The sequence below is a fragment of the Odontesthes bonariensis genome, chromosome 5, assembly GCF_027942865.1.
Source record: "Odontesthes bonariensis isolate fOdoBon6 chromosome 5, fOdoBon6.hap1, whole genome shotgun sequence".
Taxonomy (NCBI): domain Eukaryota; kingdom Metazoa; phylum Chordata; class Actinopteri; order Atheriniformes; family Atherinopsidae; genus Odontesthes; species Odontesthes bonariensis.
The window spans coordinates 4503122-4516370 of NC_134510.1; the positions used below are offsets into that span (position 1 = coordinate 4503122).

Sequence of the window (13249 nt, forward strand, 5' to 3'; positions counted from 1 at the left end):
ACCAGGTCTGAGGACCAACGCATGGGAGAGCGGGTCAACGAATGAAGGTTATCAACGGACGGTTCACATGATTCTTTCCTCGAGTGTGGAACCAAGTTTAGTCTGATAGGGAGAAGAGATGCTGAAGATCTCTTTGATTGGGAGTGACGTACTGGCGACCTCTCCTCCCAGAGTTAGCTTAGCAGTTCCAGACCCAGCCGGACGGATGTTCGGCCAGAAGCAGACGACATCAGAGTACGGGAGATGGGACGGGACTGGAGGAGCTTCATTACATTGCATTTTATTACTATTGTTGTGTGATAATCCATAATTTTATGTATTGTACTTGATACAAAACGGTGATTAACTGATTTGATGGTGGTGTATTCAGTCTATGTGTATTATCAATCAAAACTGATCACTGATATGTCCATTGCCAATTGTGTCAGTCAACTGTTCGGAGTGCGACCTTGGTAAAGTGGTCGGTCGCCAAGTGGGGTGGGGCCGTAGGTGAGTTTTCCCAAGATAAGAACATGAGGTACGAAAGTAGCAGCCGGTGGGTTTTTCGCACCTATGCACTGCGAACAGTGGACAAGTGTGATGGCAATGTAAAACTTGTAGTGTTGTTGAATTCAATATCGTTTAATTTAATTTAATCATTTAATGTGATTCGAGTACACATATATATATTCCTTTTCATTTATTCAAAATGGTCCCGTTGATTGATATTGTAGAATTATTAGGATAATTTAGTGTTGATTATGTTAATTAATTCTTAATTAACTATGTGGGATGATATTCTTTCATTTTAGATTATTTCTTTATTAAATCACTGATAAGTGATTTCAGGGGGGACTATGTGGGAGGATGTCATGACTTCTGGCCTAGTTACATCCTGTGCCTGTTGACTGGTTCATATGAATATTGTTGATAGTTAGAATGAGCGTGTTTATGATAAACTGCGAAAGCTAGGCGCCTCCAGAGAGGGCCACGTACACTTGTTATGATAAAACTGTATAAAAGGGTGTCACAAGATGAGCTCGTCGGACATTTTGTACATTCTGTATGCATATTTGCTGTGACAGTTTGTTCAATAAACTCCCCAATGGACGGCTGACCAACGCGGGATTCGACTGTAATTTCTCCACAACATCTGTTCCACCGTTTCCCATAGGGTGATATGGAGATATGTGGGATTTGCTTACCCCCGACAGCTGCAAGAGTTCAGTGATCAGCTCACTTTCAAAATTTGCCCCCTGGTCAGAGTGTAAGCGCTGAGGGAAACCATAAACACAAAATAAATTGTCTCACAGTTTCTTGGCTACCTTCTTAGCAGTCTGATCTTGACAGGGGAAAGCGTGCGCAAGCTTGGTAAAATGATCTGTTATTACCAATACATCAATTGACTTGTTGTCACAACCCTCAGCTGACCAAAAATTTACACAGACCATGTTCTAGGGGAGCAGAGGTCTTAATGCTCTCTAATGGGGCTCTGTCAGATGGCTCAGGGGTTTTACTGAGGACACACCTCTGACAGCACCTCACGTGATTGCGCACATCTCTCTCCATGTCATGCCAGAAAAAGCGCTGGCGAGCAAGGGAAAGTGTACGGGGCTGACCCTGGTGACCAGCATAGTCATGAACTCCAGATAAGGCATCTGCCTTCAGTGAATCAGGTACGACAAACTGAAACCTCTTGTGTCTGCTTAAGAGGTCCTTTGTGACCCTATAAATAATGCCATTCAGGAACGTCAACTTATCCCACTGCTTCAGAACTCTCAGGACTAATGGACTCTCATTGTAGCATTCACGCCTGGAAGGTCTGCGTTTCCTCTCAACATAGTGAACAACCCTCGAGATGACTGAATCTCGCTGCTGATGGGACTGGAGGTCACTGAGAGACAATGAGGGCAACAGAGAGTGCCAAGGTGGTGAGGTGGTCAGCAAGGGAGGCTGCACGATGCCTGGGACCAGATTCCCAGTCATCCAAAGAGGACAGAAGCGACGAAACATCATCCTCTGACAAAGAGCCATGGAGAGCTGCTGAAGAGGGGGCAGTTCCTAAGGACTGAGGTTTACAAGTAAGATGAAAAGTGTCCTGCACACACCCACAGTTCACATCCTGGGCCTGTCCCACAAGCTCAGGGTAGTGCTCACATAGTAACCGGCTCCCCCAAGGCCTGTGCAACAGTACAGCAACCTTTATGCGGATGATGATCAGTGTATTCGGCGATTTAAACTTCTCAAGTCTCCTCTGTTACTTGGATGATCTCCTTGTCTTTGCTCCTTCTGAGGAGGAAGCCTTGAAGCGGCTGGATGTGGTCTTCTCACGTCTCAGGGCTAATAACCTGAAGCTGCCTCAGAAGAAATGCCACTTTCTTCGTAGGTCGGTGAGGTTTCTTGGCCACGTGGTCGACAGCAGTGGTGTTTCAGTCGATCAGGAGAAAGTGAAGGTGATCTCTGCTTTTAAGAAGGAGGACCTCATGAATGAGGATGGATGTACTCCATCTCAGCGGAAGGTCAAATAATTTCTTGGCATGTTGCTTTATTACCAACACTTCATTCCTGGCTGCTCTTCCATTGCCAAGCCGCTCCACGCTTTAACGGCAGGTCAAAAGAGGAAGGCTAAGGGCTCTTTTGGCCGACGGAGAGCTGGCACCTTCCGTGAACTTTCTCCACAGGATTGGACCCCTGTTTGTGAGAAAGCTTTTGAGGCTCTGAAGTACGCACTCCTCAGCACCGTAGTCCTTGCACACCCAGATTTCGACAGACCTTTCGTCCTTTCTACCGACGCATCTCTTGATGGTCTGGGTGCTGTGCTTTCGCAGGTGCAGGCTGGTGAAGAGAGGGCAAGACCTGTTGCTTTCGCAAGCAAATCCCTCACTCGGAGCCAAGCTAAATATTCAGCACACAGGCTAGAATTCTTGGCTCTCAAATGGGCCGTTTGTGAAAAGTTCAGCCATTGGCTCAAGGGTCACAAGTTCACTGTCTGGTCGGATAACAACCCACTCACGTATTCAATTCAATTAATTTTTATTTATATAGCGCCAAATACAACAAATGTCATCTCAAGGCACTTAGATAGTAAGTCCAATTCAAGCCAATTGGAATTCAATTAATTAATAATAATCATAATTCATAAAATAATCCAATTCGTTCATATAGAGCCAATTCAAAAACAATTTCCTAGCTAAGAAAACCAACAGATTGCACTGAAAACTTTTTGTTTTTCAGTCCAATCTCCCGGCCTGAGCGTGCCTGAGGCGACTGTGGAGAGAAACGACTCCCTTTTAACAGGAAGAAACCTCTGGCAGAACCAGGAAGGGTGGCCATCCGCCTCGACCAGCTGGGGTTTGAGAAGACAGAAAGGGGGGGAGGGGCCACAGCGGCGGCGGCACTGTAACACCATTCAAAGGATATCTGTTGGAACAGGGAAACACGAGTTAATGACCACAATAATATCACATATACATAAAGAGAGTAAAGTGAGGAAAGGTGTGACAGATGAGGCACCCCAGCAGTCTAGGCCTATAGCAGCTTAACTATGGGATGTTTCAGGATTACCTGAGCCATCCCTATTCAAGGTAAACACAAGAAACTTGTGCTAACGAAAAAATAATTAATAAAATAATAAAATAAAGGACCAGACTCGTATATACTGACCAAACCAAAGCTTGATGCTTGTGAGCAGCGTTGGGTCTCCAAACTGGCCCCATACTCTTTTGACATTAAGCACATTCCTGGTCGGTTGAACGTGATGGCAGATGCCCTCAGCAGGGACCCTTTTGTGAAGCCCTTGAGGCAATGGCTGAATGACTTCAGCTAGCTCAATGCTAAGACTGTTAAAGAGGCCCATCCGCTACCCCACCAGGCTGACTGTCTCGCCGCCCTCGGGGGAAATGCGTTTTTCAGTACCATGGATCTCACATCCGGGTCACGGCACCAGTGTAACCGGTATGAAACCTCTGCGTTGTGTTTTTAATGGTTAATAGATGGAGACCACACTGCTGCTCTTTCGAAGGTCTTTTTTTACTTTCCAATCTTTCCTCACCGAACATCACAAAAGAGAGGAAGAGTTTTGGCGGGACTGTATCTTTTGTCACAAATGTTGCTCCCCCATAAAAGAACGTACAGAAACGGTAAACGAAAACGAAAGTTCCACCTGACTAATCTTATAAATGTCATAAAAACAATTAAAACAATAATTTTGTGGAATTATACACAAGTCAAATTAACCCTTGTTACATAGTCACAAAGTATGATGATGCGTGTCGATTATTGGGTTATTAATAAACTGAGCAGTGCCAGTATATTTGTGCTGTACAAACCTCTGAGGGGTGTTCCACGAAAGAAGATTTCTGAGATTGCTTTCCAGGTCAAGAAAATTTTATTATTTTTGTTGTAGGTAGGTGAAGATCAAGGTGTCAGCAGCAGAAAGGCAGCGGCAATACAGGACACGGCGAAATGCTGAAGAGGGCAGCAAATTTGGAAAAAGACAGGGAGAGATGAAAGAAAAGGAGAAATGCAGGGTTAACCAGCACAGTGGCTAATCTCAGTGAAAGGGAGCAGAGGCATAATGTTAGTCACTGATGTGAGCCTACAAAGTCCTTAATAGAACGGCTTCCATCTACGTGAATGCTCTCGCAAAGGCTTGAGAACTCAAATGTCACGACTCCGTCACTCCGGTCGTCAAAGGGTGGTCGTCTATATATTTTTTCAATTGTAAGTCGCTTTGGATAAAAGAGTCTGCTAAATATGTAAACAAACATAAACACAGGCATAACCAGAGGTATTGGAGAGAGGGTCAGCAGAGGTGCAGAGCAAGAAGGCAGAGAACTTTTGAAACACCACCACCAAGCCCTGAACCAGATCCTAAAGAGCGACACACAACAGGAGAAATCAAGTGGGAGAGCAACGATATGATTGGACAGTGGTGTGTCGTGGAATATGATTTTATCCTGGGACTATTGTTGAGGTCAATGAGACGCATGCAAAAGTCGCATGCAAAAGTCACATGCATGCACATGGTGGGGAAAAATCAGTTCTACTGGCCAAACCATGAGGATACTTTGTGGTCTCTCTTTGATGATGTCCTCAGAATCATCCCACGACCAAACCAAGTGACAGGGCGCCATGTTGAAATAGACAAAGAAATAAGGGCTGAAATCGCCAGTGATTCTTTTTTCGAGGGAGTGAGGGAGGTGCCAGTTGTTATTTTGTTGTGTTGTTATTGCTCAAATTGATGAATTTATAGATTTTCAGATCTACAAGTTGCTATGAAATGTTTTTACATTTGAAAAAGATGGTTTTAAAAGTTTTAATGTTACTGTTTTTGGTCTTTTATGCATGGTTTGTCAACTCTGTTATTCATGTCAACTCTGTTCATATCACTGTCAACTCTGTTTCTTTAAAGATTTGTTTCAAAAAATTATAATTAAATATGTTTTATTGTTGACAAATCAACTAGAAGCTGTCATAACTAACATTCTCAGTACAAGAAATTTAAAAGCATTTCATTGATTTTTGGAGCTATATTTAGAGAAAATGCTAACCGTCTTGGCAACTTTCCAATTAAATGTGTCAATGTTTTTACTCCTGAAAAAAGAGTCTTTATTTTGGAAAACTTAAAGTTGAATTAGTTGATGTAAAGACAAAAGTTCTCTTAGGGAAGACTTGGTTTTAAAATGTTTTACATTTGAGTACTTTAAATATTTACCCTAATTTGTCTGCAACAGAGTTGACTGATTTTACTGTTAGTACAATGATTTTCAGATTAAATATTTTAAATCTTACATGTTTAAGCTTGGCAAATTCTGGAAGTGTTCAATTTAAAGTATTGTCTATGAGAATGAAAAAAGTTAAAGGAAAAAAAACAACATTTTTTTTCTTATTTTTGTCAAAACTTGAAATGTACCCGCAATTCTGAAATGCCCCAACAACTGAATATAAAACACACTGTTATTCTTACATTTTGAAATAATCCTAATTATTTGTTTAGATTCATCAAAAATAATCAATTAAATAAAATCTAATGCCCGAGAACATACCCAGGATTTTCTGTAGGCTGCAAACAAAATGCAAAGCCAGAATATGTTTCTGATTAACAAAGGTAAATGAATTGACTGAAACATGAGATCATTTTTGGACTCCACTGGACATTAAATGGCGCCATCTGACATTACACTTTTCTAACAGCAGGTGGCGCTGATTTAATGCTTGGTGGTACTTAAATCAGCCTTTTGGAGATTTTAATTTCATACATCAGTTAGGTGTGATTTGTTCAGTTGCCCTCACAATGTCGCAATGTTTATTTTTTATTTAAAGTGAAATTAGTGTGTCAAAACGAAGGTTTTCCTTTTTGTGTTCATCTGAATATGGATCAAATTGATCACAATGAATTAAATATAAGTTTTGGTTAATATGTACCGGCAACTTTCTGATGATCTGTACTCTTAATCTGAAATTAAATTGGTTTGTGAAAACAGTTTGATTCTAGTTTTATGTTTAGTAATCTAAATGTGGAGGGTATTTATTTCAAATCAAATCAAATTATTAAGTGTTTGATGTTGAAAAAAACACCCGTATCTATGCAGGCTGATTTGACTGCAGATCAACTGGGGTGGTGTTTAACTGAATTTAAGAACACGCCTGGCTTATAAATAGCTTCTTTAAACATGAGTATCACAATAACAGTAGATCATTTAAGGAGTTACATGGTTCTGTATATTATCATTGACACACGATGAGCTGTTAAAATATGAGCTGTTAAAAATACCTTGTCAATTCTGTAACGGTATATACAATCACAAACAGAGGAATTTGGTGGTTAAGGAGGAATAGCCACTTTAACCGTCATTGCCAGCGTGGCCATATTGAAATAACTCAGAATCACATGGCTTATTAGACTCTGACGTGAGTCGGTGCAAGTGGAGCGTTTGATTTGCTGTTGTAGATATCTCTCCTCTTGGCAGCGCCTTTCCCGCTTTTAACCCGCCAGGTCCGCTGTGACTCCTTTGTCCCCGCTCACCGCAGCCTTCTGTGTAGTTAAAACAAACGCCCCAAGCTTCGCGCAGACACAGACTGCGGAAGTAGATATATTTTTGTCAAATAACCGCAGATTGTTGCTCAGCTGGGAAGAGAGCTGTGGTAAGTGGCTCAGTGGCATTTGTTGTTCTCTGTTCTGTATAATTTAGGCAAATTAAATGCAATATCTATCTAGTAACTTGCTTGAGCTGACAACTTTTGGTACACCCATTTGGTGTTTCGTTAAAACCGTTGTCAAGTTTAGTAATCATCCAATCCAATAAGCAAAATGATTGAATTATGCCCTGACGAGCAGTTTCCTCAGGCACATATCCGTATCTGTAGAATGTAAATGTGTGTCTTGTCATTAAAAAGAGCTTTCTTTTCCGTTTTCATTGAACTTATTCAACTGTATGCCAAAGTTTGACTCATTAAAACTAGCAATCTTAATGAAATCGGTGGATAATGACACTGTACATGGATAGATAGACACTGCATCTCATGTGGATATTATGTTTTCTGTTCCATGATATAGTGTGAGTGAAGCAAGAAATGAGAACTGTTTGGAAATGTTGCATTTTTTTTAATGGATTAAAGTGAATTGTTCCCTTTTAGTTTTAGGATCCTGATGTTGTTGTTGATATTTCACTCATCTCTGTGAGATTATTCTGAAAACAAGTCCGATCTCTGATGCACATCCAGATTTGTTAAGCTGTGACATGTAACTGAAGGTTTAGCTGACCCGCACAGGCTGGTTGTACACACAGGAATAGGCCGAGCAAAGTGAGGCATATGTCAAGGTTCACTCATCTGATGACTTCTGTATCATTGATGATGAGACCATTTTCCATTTATAGCTTGTTTTTTTTGTTTTTTTCAAGTCTGGGAACTGCTAGCTAACGTGTCCCTGCTTATCTGAGAAACCCCAAAGGGCTCTACTAATTTCCATATTTAATTGGAAAGGAGTTCTGTCTGCCTCTTGATTAAATCAAATCAAATTTATTTGTATAGCACATTTCATGTACAAAACAATTCAAGGTGCTTCACAAAAAATACATTAAAAATACATAAACATTAAAAATATTTAAAAGAATATAAAGAGAAACAAATAAAATAATTTAAATTAATTTAAAAACAAGCAACAGTCCAGATACATAAAAAGATATCGTGCAGATTTCATGCATAGACACATGAGAAAATAAATTAATTTGATTTGATTAAAATCAAATGTCCATATGAAAATCAAATGAAGCATAAAGCTCACACCAACAATATTAGTCCTGGTTGTTTGGTAGTAGAAAAACCAAAAAACACTTCAAACTCCAGCAAATTGATGGACGTATTTGAATGAACTCATCATACTGTAATATTTCCAGAAACCGTTAGCACCAACTGCTGTAAGGAGGAAGGATAAAAGGAGATAATGATGTAACTTAGCATTAACTTGGACTTTATTTCCACTTCTAAGATACTGAATACTTTGAATAGATTTTGAATGGTACATTTCCCAAAATCACCTCTCTCGGCATCAATTCCTCGACTGTAGCTTCTTCTCTGCTGCAACAACTGCAACTCGTTCCCAAAGATGTCACAACCAGCTTACCCACATAGCAATCTTCATAAAGTAGATTAGTTATAATACAATATCTGTATTGAGCACATCTGCATTTTAAAATCTTTCATTTGTCTAAAATATTCCTGGATTTGGAAATATAATAAAAATTGCGTTTAATTGGGATTACCGACACAGGGTCATGTATAGTTTCCTGAATAGAACTGTGTACACACAAAGGCAGAAATCTGAATACACATTCTTTTCGCCAGATTTATAAAGTCTTGCCTATACACTACTCACAAAAAGTTAGGGATATTTGGCTTTCGGGTGAAATTTATGGAAAATGTAAAAAGTTCCCGCTACAGAAATATTATATCATGAAAGTAGGGCATTTAAGTAGAAGCATGCACTGGTGATTTCCTCATCTCAAATAATTTACTGAAACAAAAGCCAACAACAGTGATGGGTATACCACAACAAAAAATGTCAATGTCTCAATAACTTGCCTGATGTAAAGTGTAACGCCACCAGGCATTTATTGAATAGCTGAGGTTCACACTCTCTCAAGATGTGAATGTAGCTTAGCTAAAACTAACAAGTAAATATAAAACACACTGTTATTTGTTAAATTTTGAAATAATCCTAAGATTCATCAAAAATAATCAATTAAATCAAATCTAATGCCCGAGAACATACCCAGGATTTTCTGTTGGCTGCAAACAAAATGCAAAGCCAGAATATGTTTCTGATTAACGAAAGTAAATGAATTGACTGAAACATGAGATCATTTTTGGACTCCACTGGTCATTAAAGGTAGGGTAGGAGATCCTGGATTCTGAGTCCAGCGAAGCTGCATTTTGAAAATACACCGGTAAAAAGTCCCAACCCTTTTCTTCACTTTCTTCCCGAAGGCACGCCTCTAGAGTACATGAACGCGCACGAGCACGAAGGTGCACGAGCACTGTTCTGACAGCAAGCATCGATCGTTGCCGTATTTAGTATTTAGTTTATGCTAACTATACGTTTAAATATGCTAGGTGCTAGCCAAGCTGGCTCTAGTTTAGCTTCCTGCCAAGCTTCTGGACGTGTAATTCGTTCACGGAGCAGGGTACGTGCACAGGGGGAAGGAGGGGGAGGGAGGAGCAGATTGCAGTTTGATAGACGGCATCAGAATCCAATCATTGTGAACGGTCCGTTCACAATAATTGGATACTGTTTTTCCTAGATTGTACGTTCTAGAGGCCACTAAAACTTTTCATATTTGTGTCAAAACTTTTAATTAATTGGTTGCAATGGGGGTGTGAAGAGTATTTCAAGCAATATGTAAAAAAATGTTCCAGAAAAAGATCCCCTACCCCGCCTTTAAATGGCGCCATATGACATTACACTTTTCTAACACTAGGTGGCACTGATTTAATGCTTGGTGGCACTTAAATCAGCCTTTTGGAGACTTTTAATTAATTACAGCTTGACAACGACGTCTCATGCAGTTCATGAGTCGACTTATTGTCTGCTGAGGTGTGGCGTCCCACTCTTCTTAAAGGGCGGCCCTCAGGTCATTGAGACTCTGGGGTACGGAGTTACGAGTCTATACACGGCGACTCTGCTGATCTTATATGTTTTCTATGGGATTCAGGACTGGAGAAAGTGCAGGTCACTCCATTTGAGGTACCCCAGTCTGCAGCAGCCGTTCCCTAATGATGCGACCTCGATGAGCTGGAGCATTGTCGTCCATGAAGCTGAAATTAGGCCTGTGTTGTTCATGCAGGAGCACAATGACTGGATCAAGGATGTTATTCAGGTAGTATGGGCTTGTCACTGGACCCTTCACAAAGTGTGGGGCACTTCTGTACTGACTAGACACACCTGCCCCCACTGTAATACCACCAGCTCCAAAGACTCGTCTGGTGACAACCGTGGCTGATGCACAGCGCTCTCCTTGACGTCTCCAACATCGTTGACGGCCATTATTTCTGCTCAATGGTGAATCGACTTTCATCAGAGAACAGCACTGAGTCCCACTGGTCCCTCATCCAGCGTTAATGCTGGATGAGGGACCATCCAGCATTAACGCAATATGATGACACCTGTGCCTGGTGGTGTGGTCAGGTTCCCTTGCAGGTCGTCTAGCACGCAGACCACGCTGATGAAAACGGTTTTGAATGGTCTGACGCAGCGTTTCTCAATTCCGGTCCTCGGGACCCACTGCCCTGCATGTTTTTGATGTTTCCCTCCTCCAGTACACCCAGGGCTCTCAAGTTTTCAAGTTTGCTTGGAGTGAGATTCGGGCGGGGCAGGGGCCGGGCCGTGTGCGCGGCGGGGTTTCTTTCGTTTTGTTTTTTTTTGGGGGGGGGGGTTTCTAAATCAAGACAGCTGTACCAGAGCTGGGTTCTGAGCTGTACGAGCGCACAGTAACCTGCCAGTAACTCGTTTATGGTAACGGCCATTAGAATTTCTGTGCGACGAAGTTGATCATTTCTCAGCGTGAGAAATGGCATGTGTGGCGTGTGAGCGTGTGAACTTGTTGAAATGCGTGTGTCTCACGCTCATTGCGTGAGACTTGAGAGCCCTGAGTACACCTGATTCAAATGAATGGCTCCTGATTATGCCACTGCAGAGTTTGATGACGAGTTGATCATTTGAATCAGGTGTGCTGGAGGGAAACATTGAAAATGTGTAGGGCAGTGGGTCCCGAGGACCGGAATTGAGAAACACTGGTCTGACGTGACACTTGGGTGCCTCTCACCTCCCTTAAATGTGCCTGGAGTTCCACAGGGCACTGTTCACAATGAAGCGGTCATCAGTGTGGGATGTGGCCAAAGGACGTCCCCTTCTATGCCTTTCTGGGACTCTTCCAGTCTCTCTGTATCTCTGTAGCAACCTGCTGTTGACACTCTAAACTCAGTGGCGAAATCCGTCTGAGAACATCCTGTTTGAAGCCTTGCAACAGTGAGGTACTGTTGATCAGTTGTTAGGTGTCGTCTTGGTCTAGTGATTTCATAATGTGAACAGCATGATAAGGAGGACTGTTCAAATACCAATTCTAATTGAACCAGGAAATTTGTTGGTCGATTCATGGATCAAACACCAGTTGTGAATTTTGCCGTTAAGCTCCTTGTTAGAGAACAGCAAAAAGTACTGAAACATGTTGGGCATGTGCATTAAAAAGTTTACAGAAGGTCACATAAAGTTCACCTGGAAAGGTTAGAATGCATTTTAGGTTCATCCTGAAATTTATCCCTAACGTTTGTGAGTAGTGTATATGATTCTCTTTTTTAAATGCCAGTCATTGCGAAATTTGGCACAATTGCACTAACCTAACTTCTAGTTCCATGAGACACTATTAATACACTTTTTATGTCAGAACTAAATAAACATGACACTAAAAGTAACAGCTCAGAAGAAGCACAATTTTACCTAATATAAAACTACGACTTTTGTCAGTGAAATAAAGTCAATTCAATCTGTTTGACAGGGTGGTCTCAGTTCTGGAATCCAAAACAGAACAAAAACTGCCAAATGAGTTTAGAGCAAAGTACTCTGACAAGTCAAAAAGAAAGAGTTCAAACAGCTTTAGAGATGTAGGATTTGGACTGGCAAGCTTTATCTGAATTAAAAAAAATGCTCAGCCTGTATGTACAGCCTTGTGTTGGGATTATCAAGAGGAAGACACAAATGTACAGATGATGCGTGGTATGTTGGGAGTTTTATTAAACAGCCCTCAGAGGCCGAAAGCAGCACCCAAGCCTGCAGTAAACTGCCAGAGAGAGGTAACACATTTCCAATATTTTACTCAAGACTTAAGAGTTTGTGATGAGAATATCTCATGAGCGGGTTGGTTTTTTTTTTGTTTTTTTTTAGATTTTAAAGCAATTCCTATTGCAAAAATTGAATAGTTTAGTACAGGGCTCAGTAGACATTATCGTGAGCTTGTCTTGACACAAACTGTTAAAATGTCTCTGAGAGCAAAGTTTTTGTTTGTACATGGAACAGTATAGAAGGTCAGCTGATTCCATGCAGGAAAGTAGTGTCTTGCCTCCATTGAAGTGGGGTTGTGGAGGCACAACGCAGGCAGAGCCATATGTTGCCAATGTTTTTATCATCTGCAACCTTGAAATCTTCAAAACTATTGTGACAAAACGAATGCATCCATACCAAACAAGGTCATGGGTGCTGGGCCACAAACATTCCAATTTAAAGGGATAATTCGCCTCTTTTGACATGAAGCTGTATGACATCCCATATTAGCAATATCATTTATGAACATTTGACTTGCCCCCTGCTGCGTCCTGTGAGCCGAGTTCCAGCCTCGATTTGGCGTTGAAGGTAGAGAGAAAATAGGGCCAAGCGACAGTGAGGTATGACTTTTTTTGTTGAACGATTTTGCGCATATTGTTTTGAGAAGCAAAACGCTTTATTTTTTAAACCCCAACCAACTAGCCGGACTACCTTCGTCAACCCCAAAACTCGGCTGGAACTCGGCTCACAGGACACAACAGGGGGTAAGAAAATATTCATAAATGATATTGCTAATATGGGATGTCATACAGCTTCATGTCAAAAGAGGCGAACTATCCCTTTGAAGTTTACTGATCGTATGAGTTCTTGTGATATTACCTTTACCAGCAGTTGCTAGTTACCTTTAACTATGGCTACCCTGGAGCATCCAGTATGAATAGAAAGGAATCCAAC

The 13249-nt window shown here is 41.2% G+C and overlaps 1 protein-coding gene across 1 annotated transcript in view; it reads left to right on the top strand.

Moving 5' to 3' along the window:
* Positions 1-7047: 7047 nt before the first annotated feature.
* The window catches only part of ano10a (anoctamin 10a), a 45003-nt gene continuing 38801 nt past the window's right edge, over positions 7048-13249 (top strand). Inside the window, exon 1 of the mRNA XM_075464673.1 lies at positions 7048-7125. The gene's annotated coding sequence lies outside the window, so the exon portion shown is untranslated. The remainder of the gene's footprint in view (positions 7126-13249) is intronic.